We start from the raw sequence: 18,354 nt of genomic DNA on the forward strand, positions 1-18,354 counted from the left end.
AAGATTAATAAAACTAGAAGCTGCTTCTTTGAGAAGATAAACAAAATGACAAACTTTTAGCCAGACTCATCAAGAAAAAAAGAGAGAAGAATCAAATCAACAAAATTCGAAATGAAAAAGGAGAGGTTACAACACACAATGCAGAAACTCAAAGGAATATAAGAGACTGTTATGACTATGCCAAAGTCTTTGACTGTGTGGATCACAATAAACTGTGGAAAATTCTGAAAGAGATGGGAATACCAGACCACCTGACCTGCCTCTTAAGAAACCTATATGCAGGTCAGGAAGCAACAGTTAGAACTGGACATGGAACAACAGACTGGTTCCAAATAGGAAAAGGAGTACATCAAGGCTGTATATTGTCACCCTGTTTATTTAACTTATATGCAGAGTACATCATGAGAAACGCTGGGCTGGAAGAAGCACAAGATGGAATCAAGATTGCCGGGAGAAATACCAATAACCTCAGATATGCAGATGACCACCTTACGGCAGAAAGTGAAGAGGAACTAAAAAGCCTCTTGATGAAAGTGAAAGAGGAGAGTGAAAAAGTTGGCTTAAAGCTCAACATTCAGAAAACCAAGATCATGGCATCTGGTCCCATCACTTCATGGGAAATAGATGGGGAAACGGTGGAAACAGTGTCAGACTTTATTTTTGGGGGGCTCCAGAATGACTGCAGATGGTGATTGCAGCCATGAAATTAAAAGAATAGCAAGGAGAGATAAGAAAGCCTTCCTCAGAGATCAATGCAAAAAAATAGAGGAAAACAACAGAATGGGAAAGACTAGAGATCTCTTCAAGAAATTAGAGATACCAAGGAAAATTTCATGCAAAGATGGGCTTGATAAAGGACAGAAATCGTATGGACCTAATAGAAGCAGACAGAGAAGGCAATGGTACCCCACTCCAGTACTCTTGCCTGGAAAATCCCATGGATGGAGGAGCGTGGTAGGCTGCAGTCCATGGGGTCGCTACGAGTTGGACACAACTGAGTGACTTCACTTTCACTTTTCACTTTCATTCATTGGAGAAGGAAATGACAACCCACTCCCAGGGTTCTTGCCTGGAGAATCCCAGGGACGGGGGAGCCTGGTGGGCTACGGGGTCCACAGAGTTGGACACGACTGAAGTGACTTAGCAGCAGCAGCAACAGAAGCAGAAGATATTAAGAAGAGACGGCAAGAATACACAGAAGAACTGCACAAAAAAGAGCTTCATGACCAAGATGATCACTCACCTATAGCCAGACATCCTGGAATGTGAAGTCAAGTGGGCCTTAGAAAGCATCACTACGAACAAAGCTAGTGGAGGTGATGGAATTCCAGTTGAGCTATTTCAAATCCTGAAAGATGATGCTGTGAAAGTGCTACACTCGGTGTAAACAGTGTCAGACTTTATTTTTGGGGGGCTCCAGAATCACCGCAGATGGTGACTGCAACCATGAAATTAAAAGACGCTTACTCCTTGGAAGGAAAGTTATGACCAACCTAGATAGCATATTCAAAAGCAGAGGCATTACTTTGCCAACAAAGGTCCGTCTAGTCAAGGCTATGGTTTTTCCAGTGGTCATGTATGGATGTGAGAGTTGGACTGTGAAGAAAGCTGAGTGCCGAAGAATTGATGCTTTTGAACTGTGGTGTTGGAGAAGACTCTTGAGAGTCCCTTGGACTGCAAGGAGATTCAACCAGTCCATTCTAAAGATCAGTCCTGGGTGTTCGTTGGAAGGACTGATGCTAAAGCTGAAACTCCAGTACTTTGGCCACCTCATGCGAAGTGTTGACTCATTGGAAAAGACTCTGATGCTGGGAGGGATTGGGGGCAGGAGGAAAAGGGGACAACAGAGGATGAGATGGCTGGATGGCATCACCAACTCGATGGACATGAATTTGGGTGAACTCCGAGAGCTGGTGATGGACAGGGAGGCCTGGCGTGCTGCAATTCATAGGGTCGCAAAGAGTCGGACATGATTGAGCAACTCAACTGACTCACTGACTGATATATAATATGTTTTATATACAATTTATAGAATATGTTTTATGATCTATTTTTTTCTCTGAAAATATCACATTTTCCAATGTCAATAACAATTCCTCTAATGGTGAACTTAATCTAGATAATCAACCTAAAATACTTTTCTCTTTCTAAGCATTCCACATCCCTTTATTGCTTGTAAACTGTGGTTAATCTTCTCACTTTTATGGCAGCAAACTGCCTCCTATGCAAGACAGAGAATTAACAATGAAAATATTTTTCTTTTCTCTGCAGGACCCTATATGATACCAATGGTTAACTGCAACAGAAAAGCATACATCCCCGCTGATTGGTGTGGGCTTAAATCTGGTGAACTTTATTTGACGCTGTCGGTTTGTATCTGATCTGCCTTCAGGTAAATTTCTCTTCTGGTCTTTGTTTTATTTTTAATATGGCTGATTATCTATTCTCTTTTATCTGGTTTGAATTTTAATTATGAGAAAGAAATAATTTCCCGAAATGGAAAAAATATAGAAAAATAGATATGTATATCTTTTAATCCATATCTCCTTGGCCGTCCCTCCTTTTATTTCTTTGCTTTTCGACTTGGTCAGAGAGGCAGTGAAACAGAAGGGCTAAGAGAATGGACTGTGGACTCAGACAGCTTGGGTCCTTCTTTCAGCAGCATCTCTTACTAACTGTCCAATCCTATTTCAGTACCTTTTCTTGAGTTGCCAAATACTGATATCTAATTCAAGGGATTATTGTTAAGATGCATATTAGAATATCTGGTATATTATAAGTCTCTGTAAACTTTTAAAATTAAATTTGGTATCTAGGCTCTAAGATTTAGTTCTGTATTTAAGATGCTTTCACATGTCTTTGAAACCTCAGCTTTTAAAATTTGAAACATTCTTGCTCCCCTCTTTCACCTCCACTTACCTTTCCTATTCCCCTTCTTTCCTCTAAATCAGATCACTTTTTAGAGTTAGTTCTAGTGCTTTATTGTCCATGGACTTTTTGTTGGCCTCCCAAGTCTAGACTGGACACCCCTCTATATAGTTGTGTCCTATAAGACACGCCTCAGTCTCTCTAAGATTCAGTGCCAACCACATTTGCTAAAGCATCTACTGCTCAGTGTGGTAGCATAGATGGAAGAATGTCCCAGAAGGAGGGAATAAATTGTGCAAAATCTTGGACTGAAGAAGGCATTTTGTTTGAAGGACTGAAAGGCACCATGCTTTATCTAGGGATGTGGAAGTGAGAGATAGACTAGTGAAGTGAAAATAACTATCTAGTGATCACAAGATCACTATCACTATCTAGTCTATCTCTCACTTCCACATCCCAAGATAAAGCATGGTGCCTTTCAGTCCTTCAAACAAAATGCCTTCTTCAGTCCAAGATTTTGCACAATTTATTCCCTCCTTCTGGAATATTCCTTCATCTGTTCTTTTCCCAGATGGCTCTTTTTTTATCCCTCTGGTCTCACAGAGATTTTCCCTGACCTTATCATTCCCTTTTTGAAAACACATGATGACTTAAATGTGGTTTAAAAACCACAGACCACAAGACTCAACACAACCAAAGTGTGCCGATGTTTTCAATCTAAATATCATTCCATTCCTCTCTACCTGCTCCCACATTCACTATGCTCTAGTCACTCTTAACTTCTCTCAGTAATACACTTCGGTATTCTTTCCTTTAAGAAGCATTCATGCAATAAGCCAAGTACAGAGAACAGAACTCAAGAACTGGTATATAAGATAGAAATTGCTCATGCACTCCAAAAGCTTTCTAGCCTTTGTACCTGCTCTAAACTCCTGTTTTATTCATCACTGTTCACTCACCCTCTGACAATGTACCTGGCACATAGTAGGTGATCAATCATTATTTATAGACTAGATGAATAAAGGAATGTGTCAGTGAATGAATAAACACAGCCATTTCTCATTCTCATGTTTTAGGTGTCTTATGAATTTGCAGCAATATTCTAAGCAAGTGGTTGGCGGTGGGCTGAGCAGGGAGGAGGCTGGGAAGAATTTCAGATGATGTGTCTGTATGTGTATGGGTGTTTGTGTGGGAATCTGAGTCTGAGAATGCCTAAATGTGCATCTCCAACCACAGCCCAGTGCCAGAAAGGCTTTTTGAATTGCTTCTTGTTTTTTCTCATCCACCCTTTTGTCCTTTTCTCCTACCACACCATATTGAAAGTAGGCCTTTCCCACTCTTAGTTTCCACCTTCACGTTCATACTGTAGTGAAGAACATGTGGTATCTCTGGGAGTCCCAACTAGGAGATCTAGCAGTTGCTAGTTTAGAGTAGAGGAGGAGAGAATTATAAAAAGGAGTTCAAGGGAGTCATCGAACATGACTAAAGCGGGTAGGATAGAGTAGTTGAGCACACCCACACTTGGATTCCCTAAACCAGAGGTCCTCAGTCTTGACTGTGAGTTACAATAACCTGGGGAGTTTGTGAAACTCTAAATGGCCTCGGACCCTACCCCAGATCAATCAAATCAGGATCTGTGAAAGTGCAACTTGGGCAGCAGTATTTTCAAAGCTCTCTGTGTGGTTCCAACATGCAGCCAAGTTTGAAAGCCACTGCGGTAAAACAAAACCTTACTGCAGTGTTTGGTCACTATGGCAACCCCATAAATACCTGTGATATTTTGTTAATTAATTGCCAACTAAGAGGCACATTCCCCCTGTTTAATAGATTTAAGGTTAGGCCAGTGTTTCTAGTACATCTTTATGGAAAGCTTACTATGTGCTTGATATGGTAATATTTACCATATAAGACCTCTATTTCATTACTTTGTGATTCTTTTTCCTACCTCATATTTAAGTGCATAGATTATGTGAACTTTGGGTGTTCCAAGAGATGGTTAGTACACATCATGATTGCTCCGCTTACATACATTCCCCCCCACCTTAACTTTTTATCATTTAGTCACAATCTCCTGTGCTGAGCTAACTGCTGGTTCTAGGAGTCTATTCTGTGGCTCAGGGTAGCCCCATTCCCTGCCATAACCAGGGATGAGCACAGAAGTCAATCTGTGCCAATAATTATGCGAGGATAGGTTTGCAGAGATCTCCTGGAAAGATACTTTTTTTCATTCATCCAAGACAGTTTTAGGAAGTAATTTTTTTTCTCTTCTCCAGACCGGAGAAAGGGAGCAGGTCATAGACTCAGTGTCATTATGAAGCAGTGCTAATCTTAGCATGAGACTGATACCATGAAAAGCAGAGGAAACAAGTGTGGAAAAAATGTCCTTTGCTGAACCAGACTCTTAAGTCCACTCAGTGTTAGACTTGCCCTGTAATAGTTTAAGGCAGTTTGAGTGTGGCTTTCTGTTACTTTCAACCAAAAGCATCCTAATTAATGGAGCATTAAGAGACAGCCTGGGTTTCCCAGGTGGTGTTAGTGGTAAAGAATCCACCCACTAATGCAGGAAATGTCAGAGACGTGGGTTCTATCCCTGGTTGGGGAAGATGCCCCGGAGTAGGAAATGGCAACCCAGTACAGTATTCTTGCCTGGAAAAGTTCACAGACAGAGGGGTCTGGTGGACAGAGTTAGACCTGACTGAGCACACATAAGAGACAGCCTACAACAGTGGAACTATAAAACTAAAAATATCCCAAAGATTATTTAACCCAAACTTTCATTTTAAAAATGAGAAGATTGAGGACTTCCCTTGTGGTCCAGTGGTTAAGACTCCGTGCTTCCACTGCAGGCAGCATGGGTTCAGTCCCCAGCAGGGGAAGTTCCACATGCTGTGAGGTTCAGCCAAAAAAATAAAAAATGAGAAGATTAAGACCCAAACAGCCAAAATAACTCATGGAGGACAATGCGGTCTACTGGTCTTATGTTACTTAGAATTGGGCCTGGATTTCAAGTGTCCTCATTCCAGTGCATTGTTCATTCTACTAAAGAATAAAGTCTTTATTGTATACATTCACTTTAATTTTCAAATGTTGCTAAATTAGCTGTGATGACCCTAATTTTTTAAATGTCATTAAATTTCCTTGGAAGGAACTCTCTCTAGAAATAGATATTCTCAGCCTTTTCTCAAAAGACATACTCAAAGCCTGTAGAGACCATTTGATTTTCAAATGCAGACGTCATGAAAGAATATGCAAAACTGTTGAAAATATATATCACACAAGCCACCCCCAACCAAAAAAAAATTTAAAGTTCTATCCAGCTAGGCTGCTTCAGTAAATGATGTTTCTGAATATATAAAATACTTGAATCTAAATTTAAAAATACTCCCCCACCCCTTGATTAACCAGATTGTCCCCTCCCCTATATATAGGAACGCTATGTGCCTGAGCCCACTTGCCATCTGTCACCACATTTTCCAAACTTCTCTTCCACCTCCTCCTCTTACACAATCTTATCACATAAAAATATTAGATTTCATGGATTTGTATAATTTCATTAAATTTTCTGAGCCAAGTAAAAATAGAGGAAGTACTGGTACCTCAAACTGACTCAGATTTTGAGTTGTCCAACAGATATCCATGGTAGCCAGTGATGACCTTTAGGCAGAGCTCATGAGCCTGGGAATAACATGAATAAGTCTTTTCCCTTAGTATGGCATTTCACATTAGAACTTTGCAAGTGTTCCCCATATTACAGAGAGGGATTTGGATAGCTTCCAGCAAGTCCTGACTCATATACCATCTTATTGCTTTGTTGATCACCTTTTGTAAAGTTTTGTGAGTTTTCTCAGATCATTTAAAAAGTACTTAGAAGCCAGTTGGGAATTATCCATGTTGCTGCTTCCTCTTTCACAGTTTGGGAAATGATTTTTAGCCATTTGAATACAGGGCACCTCTTCTCAGTTCAGTTCAGTTGCTCAGTTGTATCCAACTCTTTGCGACCCCATGGACTGCAGTACACCAGGCTTCCCTGTCCATCTACTTAACCAAGTGCTTAAGACAGAGGTTTAAGTGCCTTCCTTGGTTGCTCTCTTTCTTGCTTCTCACCTACAATCCATGCAAAATCTCTAGCAGTGCTTTTGTTTCCAGATCCCACAGGAGGTCTTTGAGGAATGCCCAGTGAGGTTGGCTATAAAGTATCAAGGCTACTACACAGTGAAGAATTGGTAGAAATGGTTCTTTCCTGCTTCTCTGCATGTGTAGGAGAAATGAGGCTTATAAAGTGCAGCCTATTGTTTCTACCAAGTACTCCTTTTTCTCCCATCCCTACCCCAGGTGGTCCTGAAGGGTTTATCAATCACCATGTCTCAACCATTCTCTGATGGCAGGGGTAGTCACATGACTCAGGCCTGACCAATCAGGAATTCCCAAGTCCTCTCAGCAGAGGTTGGTGCAATTGTGGCACATTATTCAAGAGGAACATCAGGGAGAAAGAGATTTGCTTCCTTTATAGCATAGACTTGGGGCTACTGGTGGCCATTTCTATTTGCTACAAGGAAAAACTGTACCTGTGGCAGCAGAAGCACAGCCACACCCATAAGGGAAAGAGACAAACTAATATGGAAAGATAGAAAAGGAGAAAGAGACGGGGGATAAGAAGGGAGTCTAAATCAGGGGTTGGCAAACTAGGGTCTGCCTCCTGCTTATGGGAACACAATACACCCATTTATACTGTATTATCTATAAATGCTTCGATTCTGCCATGGCAGTGTTTAGTTGAAATAGATACCAAACCTAACTAACAATGGCTAAATGAGGACATATGAAGTATTTTGTCCTTTTCAAAGAGCTCATAGTTTATTGAAGGGTAAATAGAAAAGTAAATATATATGTATAGTATATAATGCGGAAAAAATACAATACAGAATAATACACCCAAAAACTAGCAAAGTAGCAATGGTCACAGATGATACTTACACTACTGATGATGACATCTTCCAATTATTGACTGCATATTATGTGGATGCTTTACATATATTTTCACTCATCCTTCAATCTTGTACAGTAAACATATCAGTAAGGATAGAACAAGTCTTGCTGGAATAACAAATCAACCTGGTATCTCTTGCTGCACATCCATGGTGGATCAGTAGCAGAATGTGCTTAGTCTTAACAGCCAAGATCTCAAGATGATGGAGGTTCCTTTTCAACACATGTTTTCATATTTGCCTCACTGAGGGTAGTTTAGTTCAGTCGCTCAGTTGTGTCCGACTCTTTGTGATCCCGTGAATTGCAGCAAGCCAGGCCTCCCTGTCCATCACCAACTCCTGGTGTTCACCCAGACTCACGTCCATCGAGTCAGTGATGCCATCCAGCCATCTCATCCTCTGTCGTCCCCTTCTCCTCCTGCCCCCAATCCCTCCCAGCATCAGAGTCTTTTCCAATGAGTCAACTCTTTGCATGAGGTGGCCAAAGTATTGGAGTTTCAGCTTTAGCATCATTCCTTCCAAAAATCCCAGGGCTGATCTCCTTCAGAATGGACTGGTTGGATCTCCTTGTAGTCCAAGGGACTCTCAAGAGTCTTCTCCATCACCACAGTTCAAAAGCATCAATTCTTCAGCACTCAGCTTTCTTCACAGTCCAACTCTCACATCCATACATGACCACTGGAAAAACCATAGCCTTGACTAGATGGACCTTTGTTGGCAAAGTAATGTCTCTGCTTTTCAATATGCTATCTAGGTTGGTCATAACTTTTCTTCCAAGTAGTAAGCGTCTTTTAATTTCATGGCTGCAATCACCATCTGCAGTGATTTTGGAGCCCCCAAAAAATAAAGTCTGACACTGTTTCCACTGTTTCCCCATATTTCCCACGAAGTGATGGGACCAGATGCCATGATTTTCGTTTTCTGAATGTTGAGTTTTAAGCCAACTTTTTCACTCTCCTCTTTCACCTTCATCAAGAGGCTTTTTAGTTCCTCTTCACTTTCTGCCATAAGGGTGGTGTCATCTGCATATCTGAGGTTATTGGTATTTCTCCCGGCAATCTTGATTCCAGCTTGTGCTTCTTCCAGCCCAGCGTTTCTCATGATGTACTTTGAATATAACTTAAATAAGCAGGGTGACAATATACAGCCTTGACGAACTCCTTTTCCTATTTGGAAACCAGTCTGTTGTTCCATGTCCAGTTCTAACTGTTGCTTCCTGACCTGCATACAAATTTCTCAAAAGTCAGGTCAGGTGGTCTGGTATTCCCATCTCTTTCAGAATTTTCCACAGTTTATTGTGATCCACACAGTCAAAGGCTTTGGCATAGTCAATAAAGCAGAAATAGATGTTTTTCTGGAACTCTCTTGCTTTTTCGATGATCCAGCGGATGCTGGCAATTTGGTTTCTGGTTCCTCTGAAAAGAAGAGAAGCGAAAAGCAAAGGAGAAAAGGAAAGATATAAGCATCTGAATGCAGAGTTCCAAAGAATAGCAAGAAGAGGAAAGAAAGCCTTCCTCAGTGATCAGTGCAAAGAAATAGAGGAAAACAACAGAATGGGAAAGACTAGAGATCTCTTCAAGAAAATTAGAGATACCAAGGGAACATTTCATGTAAAGATGGGCTCGATAAAGGACAGAAATGGTATGGATCTAACAGAAGCAGAAGATATTAAGAAGAGGTGGCAAGAATACACAGAAGAACTGTACAATAAAGATCTTCATGACCAAGATAATCACGATAGTGTGATCACTCATCTAGAGCCAGACATCCTGGAATGTGAAGTCAAGTGGGCCTTAGAAAGCGTCACTAGGAACAAAGCTAGTGGAGGTGATGAAATTCCAGTTGAGCTATTTCAAATCCTGAAAGATGACGCTGTGAAAGTGCTGCACTCAATATGCCAGCAAATTTGGAAAACTCAGCAGTGGCCTCAGGACTGGAAAAGGTCAGTTTTCATTCCAATCCCAAAGAAAGGCAATGCTACAGAATGCTCAAACTGAGGGTAGGGACCATAGCAAATCTCACACTGCCTCTAGAAAAACTTCCATCTACAAGTGAAATACAGCACCTTCGCTCAGATTGCATTAGCAAAAACAAGCCATAAAGCCATGCCTATATTGAAAAATTCTGGTGAAATGTGATCAGAAGAAGAGCTGGAAATATTTAGAAAATACCAGTAATGTTTACCCAAAGAAATATTGGGTAAACACCTTTCCAATGAGGAAATTCAGTAAGAGAAGTTAGCAGACTTTGTCAAAGTTAACATTAATAAAGTAGCAGTGTTTTAATTGAACCTAGAGTCAGTATCAGAGAAAGCAATGGCACCCCACTCCAGTACTCTTGCCTGGAAAATCCCATGGACGGAGGAGCCTGGTAGGCTGCAGTCCATGGGGTCACTAGGAGTTGGACACGACTGAGCGACTTCACTTTCACTTTTGTGCACTGGAGAAGGAAATGGCAACCCACTCCAGTGTTCTTGCCTGGAGAATACTAGGGACGGGGGAGCCTGGTGGGCTGCCGTCTATGGGGTCGCACAGAGTCGGACATGACTGAAGCGACTTAGCAGCAGCAGAGTCAGTATGACTCTAAATTCTAAGTTCTTTTATGTTGTATTGTGCCAGTATACTTTCCCTTTGTGCTGGAAAATAGTAGAGTTTACAAATTAAAGGAATAGTAGGTTTTTAAGTACCAAGAAAGAGATGTAAAATATTTAGATTTGGTGAGCTTGCAAAAAAGGAAACCCTTTAATCATTTTGCTAAAGACATTCACATTATATAAGCTGTATTTAAGAAAGATATGAATGACAGTTTCAACTAGTGAATTTAACCTGGAATGGGATGATTAGCAAGAGGAGAGAGCAGTATGGAAACAGGAATGAGATAATACAAAAAAAGAAGGGATTCAAAGAGCGAGAGAAAGAGTAGCAGGGAAGGAGAGGTTGAGAGAGAGAGAGAATTAGTAGTTGCAGAGGAGATTTTGGACTGAGATCATCTCTGTTCTTGAGGTACTTTAAGTATAATTCTTTCCTAAAAGGTTCAGATTCAGATATTTATGAGACAGAGTTGCTATTTCTTTTAGAGGCTTGTCAAGTGTACAAGAGGAGGAAAAATCTGTTTGTGAAAGGAGTTTACAGTATACTTAAAGTTTATTTTAAAAATAAATAGGACTTGATAGATAGGGCAGTAAACAACAGGCCCTACCAGGAACCTGCCAGGAGCACTAACAGGAAGCATCTGTAGGCTGCCAAGAGCCAGAAATAAGAATGAACAGTTCTTACCGTCAGAGAGTCACAGGAATACTCACAAACAAAAAGGATATTTGGGGAGCAGCATCTGTAAGCCAAGTTACTCCTGTCACGAACACACTCACAGTTTACATAGAACATACCCACACAGGTAAAGCCACATCTGAATCAGATGTTGCTGGCTCCCTTTGCTATAAGTTCCTGGTTTTGTTTTAGCCTGAAATTGTGACATGATACAGAAAAATAGGTAGAATCCTTTAGAGAATTTAATATCATAGGGATATAAAAATGTGCATGATCTCAATAATTAAGAAGTATGAATGACCAGAAAAGAGTCTGTGTGCTCCCTCCAAAAGTTTATTATTTTAACATTTATATTTATTAACTTTGCAAAGGTCGGACTAATTATGGATATGTGCTTACTATGTGCTGAGCATGATCACAGGAGCTGAGGATACAAACATGACAGAGAGAAGCAACCTTTACCTTCCTAGAATCTCCTATTTTCACAAAGGAAGAAAATGAGAAAAAATGAACGAGGTGATTAAAGATTGGACTAGGACTAGTAATAAAAAGCTATGAAAATAATGATATAATAGAAATCCTAGGGATAAAGAGTGGGACCAACATCAGGCAGGGCCCAGGTGGCCCTTTCGAGTGGGGAGCTTTGAGCTAGGGTTTGAAAGGTAATAAGCAAACCATGTGATGACAAAGCATAGTATATGTTTGATCCTGTTTCAATTAATTAAGACTTTTTTCTAGAGAAAAATATAATAGAGCTGAGTTATAAAGCTCATTGGATAAAGACTTAAGAGAACTGAGTCTATTTTCTGCCACTTAATAGCTGTATGCCCTTAAGCCAGTCACGTAACCTTTAAAAGTATGGCTTTCTTCATCTGTGAAATGTGTGGGTTGGGCTGGAGGATCTCTGAGGTCCTTTTCAGCAGTAAAAGTATTCCTTTCTTGTCCCTACTGCATTTGTGTGCATAGAGCACTTGCACACACACCACAGATATAAGTCTTCTATTAATATTTTCTAATTGTTGTCTGGAATAAGCTGAGCAAAATAAGAAATGCTTACACAACATAATCTCAGTATAAGTAAAAACCACCATGCCTCCTTTTAGCATCTTCCCAAAATTCAACCTTTCCATAAAGGTCTCTGAGGATAAGTAGGACCGTATTTGGATATAGCCACACCCCTTTAGCTTCCCTGATAGCTCAGTTGGTAAAGAATCTGCCTGCAATACAAGAGACCTAGGTTCAATCCTTGGGTTGGGAAGATTCCCTGGAGAAGGGAAAGGTTACCCACTTCAGTATTCAGTCCTGGAGAATTCCATGGACTATACAGTCCATGGGGTCACAAAGAGTCGGACCTGACTGAGTGATTTTCACTTCACACCCCTTTCTCAAACTATCAGTCTCTGACCATAGTCTCTGATACTCCATGTGTGTATGACTCTTCCTCCATACTCTCCCCTTAGTACCACCCAGTCCAACATCATCTGATTGGACCAGAAGTGGATACCCAAATTGAGGAAGAATCAACTATAGGCTGACCACTGACCAGGAAAATCAATGGGAAAAGTGAGGTCAGGCTAACCAATCCACTTCAAGGAAGCTGGATTTAGGACTGTAAAACATTTATGGGTTGGTGGCAGGGCAAAAAATTAAGGACATGTGAAAGGCGCCAAAGCATTCAAAGGAAGTTGGTGGCTTCTGTTGCTGTTGAGGCCCCCAGATCCTCCCATCTCCAAAAGGCCCTGGCATTAGTGTTTTCCATACTCTATTTCTATGAAATTTCTCAGTCTTCTATCAACAATCCCCATCTCTACTAAATTTCTTCACTGGATGTCTTTCAGCCAAATTGCATTCACTAAAACAAAATGTGGCTCATTCAATAAATAAGCTAAACTCCTTGGGGATGTTAATGGTGACCAGATTTATTTTATTTTTTATTTTTTATTTTTTTTAAAAAATCTTGGCCTTGGCACGGGCCTTGCCGCCTTGCTTGCCACGACCAGACATGACAGCGACACCCACTAACAATTGCTCCCGCCGAACCAGATTTAGAAACAAGAGTAATAAATGAAAATGGGGGAAAGGCTCTTTTTTTATGAAATAGAGGTTAGATGGTTATGAGTTGCTGGCCCAGCGAGAGGTGAGTGGCACCTGAAGCAGAAAGCAGATTCCAGAAAATATGCTGTTTAGGGGATGTTCCAAAATTGGTCTGGAAGGACTGAAAGGAGATGAGTAAGATGGAAACATTTGACCTACAATTTTGCTAATGAGCAGTGCTTAACTCTGTAAGAAATAAACAGCCCCCAAAGCTTTCAGATATGTTTTTCTTTCTCTCCATTCACCTTCCTCCCAGCACAATGCATAATATGTAGTAAAAAGAAAAAAAAATAATACTTATTAGTAAAGGCATAAAATTCTGTCTTTTAGGAACCACACAGGAAGATATTTTCTCCTAGTCTCTCTTCAAAGAACTCTGTATTTTCCCACCCCTGCATAACTCTTCAGAAGTTTTTGTTAATTCTAAGGCTTATGCTCCTCAAATTAGGGATCACAGGGAGACAAATCAAGCTCATCGTTTTTCAGAAGATGGTATGGAGTGATCGTCCAATAGTCACTTCCAACTGCCATCTGTGACAAGTCTGTAAAACATTTCGTTTGCATAATATATGGGAACTCTTTTAAAATACAGCACACTGCTACAAGAAGTGGGAATATTCTAAGTCAAATTATGTCTCCACATAAAACCATCCCCCTAGTATTGGCAACAAAGCAGAGTTCTCCTGTATAGCTTTAAATAAGAAACCCCACTGCTCAAGGAATTACTGAATAGACACTAAACCTAGTTTAATCCAAGCTGCTGACATGTTGTGAAGTTACACCGAGAAGAAGGCTGAGGGAAGGTCATTTAGCATAAAGATGCCTGTTTGGGTTGCACATCTTCTCTGCACTAGGATAAGCAAGGACAGAACAGCAATCAGTTTATAAAAGCAGGCGCTGGGTCCCATCCATAATGAGACCTATATACCTGACCTAAAAAGGCCACAGCTTGTGTTTCCAGAATAGAAAAATGTATATCAAATACCTTACCTTTAAAAAAAGATCTTTATGTTTAGTCAGAAGTGGGCCAGCAAACTGATATCTTGACAGCTCATTGGAGATTCTAGCAAAGGAGAATGGCGGCTACTTGCGTTTTTCTTTTTCTCTGCCTCTCTAAAACACTGATGACATCCTTGCTCTAAAAAGGACATTTTGTTTGTCTAGGTCCAGAATTTTTAAAAACATGCTATTATTCTCACAGGTGGCCATTGCAGGGGATGTAAGAGACGTAGGTTCACTCCCAGGGTCAGGAAAAACCCCTGGCGGAGGAGATGGCAACCCACTTTAGTATTCTTACCTGGAAAATTTCATGGACAGGGGAGCTTGGCAGGCTATAGTTCATGGGGTCGCAAAGAGTTGGACATGTCTGAGCAACTGAGTACACACACACATTATTCTCACAGCTTTAAACAGGATTGCAGCTACAGATATAGTTTTCCAAAGGCACCAAATGGCTAGCAAAGACCATGGTTGTTAATTAATGACCCTTTTACATCAGCCCGACATCCTAGCCATACTTCAGTGATCACTTGAGGAAAATCTGAGGGAAAGAATAGGACAGGAGAAGATGAAAGAGAGTTTCTTACCTTCAGTGTTTTAGTTAGCAGAGCCTATAAAGTCATTTGAATTATCAGTGACTTAAATTTTACCGGTGGCTCAGACAGTAATGAATCTGTCTGTGATGAAGGAGACTCAGGTTTGATCCCTGGGTTGGGAAGATTCCCTGGAAAAGGGAATGGCTACCCACTCCAGTATTCTTGCCTGGAGAATTCCACAGACAGAGGAGACTGGCAGGCTACAGCCCATGGGGTCACAAAGAGTCGGACATGGCTGAGCAACTAACACTTTTACTAAACTTCACTGTCAAAGCATTTTTATTGACAATGGAAGCCCTGGAAATAACTTGAGGAGGTATTTTTAATAGTTTGGTTCAAACTCTGTACAGGGTGCTCAATCCGAGGCTGGTAAAACATATAATGATTTTCCTTCCCAAATAATCTGAATGACAGCCAGGCCCATGTTATACCTCTCTCAAGACAGATGGTGAGAGTGCAGTTCACTGTTCAGTTTTAATTCACTGCTGTATTTTGTAAGACGGCAGCTAAAGAGAGATATTGCATAATTTTAGCAATACCCGGATGAAAACTTGTGTTATACTATGGGTCACTTCCCTGTAGTGTTTTGTGAAACTCCCTTTATATTTGTCACCCCCAAATTCATACCTAGTCAAAAGTAAAAACTCTCCTAAAAGAGAAGGTTGTAATTTTCTTGGCCATTCTTGACACAATGGTTCACCTTTTGATATGGGCAGGTGTTTCACATTTCAGATCTCTGGCTCATATTGTTTTCATAGCTCCATCTCTTTTATCCCATAATATCACTAAAGATAAGCAAAGACCTGCCAAATTCAAAATCTTTCACATCTGGATTTATGTCTTCCCTTGAATAGGATTAGTGAGTGCTGACTATGGACCAGCCGCTGGGCTACATGCTTATATTCTTTAGCTGTGTCCATCTCATGACACAGGAAGATTAATGCCATTTTATAGATAAGAAAATGAAGCCTCGGGTAGGTTAGGCAACTTTTTCCAAAGTTATATGGCTCATTTATGGCTGAGAAGAAATGTTAACTTCGGTATAAGTTTATGGCCTCACCTGCTAATCCACCTCACTAATCAGCTCTTTCTTTTCAATTCCATTATGCAGGGGTGTGCTTAAGCACTGACTCTAAAAACAAGACCTGCTCAACAGCAGCCTTATCTCTGACAGTCCAATCAGGGGTCTGTTCTGGTGAATTCCCACCTGGCTACTAAACACCTGTATTATTTTATACCTATTAGATTAAAGGAAATTGATTTTCTTTGGGGTGAATAACAAGACAACACCTCAAGCAGGTCTTGTCCCATGAAAAAAGTGTCTGTGGCACAACCATGCACTCACTTACATTGTATCCCCTCATACAGTGCATTTTTCATGCGCACAGTGCATTTTGCACACTGATGCTTCTGAACTGTGGTGTTAGAGAAGACTCTTGAGAGTCCCCTGGACTGCAAGAAGATCAAACCAGTCCATCCTAAAGGAAATCAGTCCTGCGTATTCATTGGAAGGACTGATGCTGAAGCTGAAACTCCGGTACTTTGGCCAGCTGATGTGAAGAACTGACTCACTGGAAAAAACCCTGATGCTGGGAAAGATTGAAGGCAGGAGGAGAAGGGGACAACAGAGGATGAGATGGTTGGATGGCATCACCAACTCAATGGACATGAGTTTGATCAAGCTCTGGGAGTTGGTGATAGACAGGGAGGCCTGGCGTGCTGCAGTCCATGGGCTTGCAAAGAGTCAGACATGACTGAGTGACCGAACTGACACAGTGCAAGTTCCATAAGTTCACAAACCTAGTCTCGTATCCCAAACTTGGAGCCCAGAAGGTAGCACTTGGGTATCCAAGAATCTCTTGAATGACTGAAGGAATGAGTGAGTGAGTGAGTGAACAGCAATGTCAAGATCCAGGCACAAGAGACACCAGTGTAGGAGCTTTTTACTCCCTGACCTGCTTTCACCAACTATATTGCTAATAGCAGCCCATTTCCTGGATCCTGCGTTATTAACCCAATAAGATCCCCAGTTCTAGCGCTTCCCTTGAGTCTCTCGCGTGAGAGAAAGCCAGTCCACCTACGGGTTTATCATTAGTTTTAGAATGAACTTAACGTTTCTTGGGCTTTTCATGTGGCTCAGCTGGTAAAGAATCTACCTGCAATGCGGAAGATCTGAGTTCAATCCCTGGGTTGGGAAGATCCCCTGGAGAAGGGAAAGGCTACCCACTCCAGTATTCTGGCCTGGAGAATTACATGGACTGTAAGGAGGTGGGGGGGGCGGAGGGTATTTCATACTACCCTCTGCATGCCTAGCCTCTAGGGAGTGAAAAAAAAAAAAACAGAGAGATTATTTGTGTGGTAATCAGACTTCTTAACAGTGAAATGGTCTTGTTAAGCTATTTCATTTTCATTCATTCAGAATAGGTTTACTGAGTGGTACTGTGTGCCAGGTATGTTGTAAGAGCTAAGGATATTGTGAGAATGAAAACAAAAAGGACAAGAATTTTTGTCATCATGGAACTTAAATTTCAGAGAAGGGAGCCAGAGAGTAAACCAAATAGATAAGTAAAACACAGCAAGTTTGAGGAAGAGATAAACAGCAAAAAGAAAAAGAAGTGGGATAGGAAGTGCTGACAGTGGAATGCAGTGTTAAATAGGGTGGGTATTAAGGGTTTAATTGTATTCCTCCAAAGAGGAATTCAAGTCCTAATCACTAGGACCTCAGAATGTGACCTTATTTATAAACAGAATCTATGCAGATATAATGAGTTAAGAGGAAGTCATACTTGAGGGGAGTGGACTCTTAGTCCAATATGACTATTGTCTTTTCGTTAGAAGATAATGTTTAGACACACAAGGAGAGCATCACGTGTCTACAGAAGCAGAGACTGGAGCATTGCAATTATAAGCCAAGGAACACCAAGGACTTCTGACCATCACCAGAACTAAGAAAAGGCAAGGAGGGATTGTACCCAACGTCTGAGAGGGAATGTGGCCCTGCTGACACTTTAACTTGGACTTGTAGCCTCCAGAACCCTAGGAGAATAAATAAATATCTGTTTTTTTCAAGCCTTTTCAATAGTTTGGTATTTTATCATAGTAGCCATAGGAAATTAATATAGTGGGCAAGGAAACCTCAACTGTGGGGATGACATCTGAGGAAAGACCTGAAGCTGGTGAGGGAGCACGCACACAGCTACCCTGAGGAAGAGGGAACAGCAAGTACACAGGCTCAGAAGTAGGAGTGGATGCAGCAGATTCCTGTGGCTGCAAGGGGGCCAGAGCGGCTGTGGTCAGGTTAGGAAAGGGAGAGCACTCAGGTCCAAGTGTAATAGAATCTAAATACCAGGGAATCTTGGCTGACCTGTTAAAACACAGAGAGCTGGGCACACCCCTCAGTGCTTCAGTAGATCTGGGGTAGGCTCTGAGAATATGCGTGTCTAACAAGTTCCCGATGCTGATATTGTTGGTCCAGGGGCCATGTTTTGAGAATCCTTGTTGTAGGACACAGCAGGCATTGTAACCGCTTAGATCTTTGCTCTGTGA

The 18,354-nt window shown here is 41.1% G+C and overlaps 1 long non-coding RNA gene across 1 annotated transcript in view; it reads left to right on the top strand.

Annotated features, from left to right (window-relative positions):
- The window catches only part of LOC139178600 (uncharacterized), a 55,640-nt gene that overhangs the window by 15,257 nt on the left and 22,029 nt on the right, over positions 1 to 18,354 (top strand). The window contains exon 2 of the long non-coding RNA XR_011562984.1: positions 2,272 to 2,392. This is a non-coding gene — a long non-coding RNA (uncharacterized lncRNA). The remainder of the gene's footprint in view (positions 1 to 2,271; positions 2,393 to 18,354) is intronic.

The sequence above is a fragment of the Bos indicus genome, chromosome 22, assembly GCF_029378745.1.
Source record: "Bos indicus isolate NIAB-ARS_2022 breed Sahiwal x Tharparkar chromosome 22, NIAB-ARS_B.indTharparkar_mat_pri_1.0, whole genome shotgun sequence".
NCBI lineage: Eukaryota > Metazoa > Chordata > Mammalia > Artiodactyla > Bovidae > Bos > Bos indicus.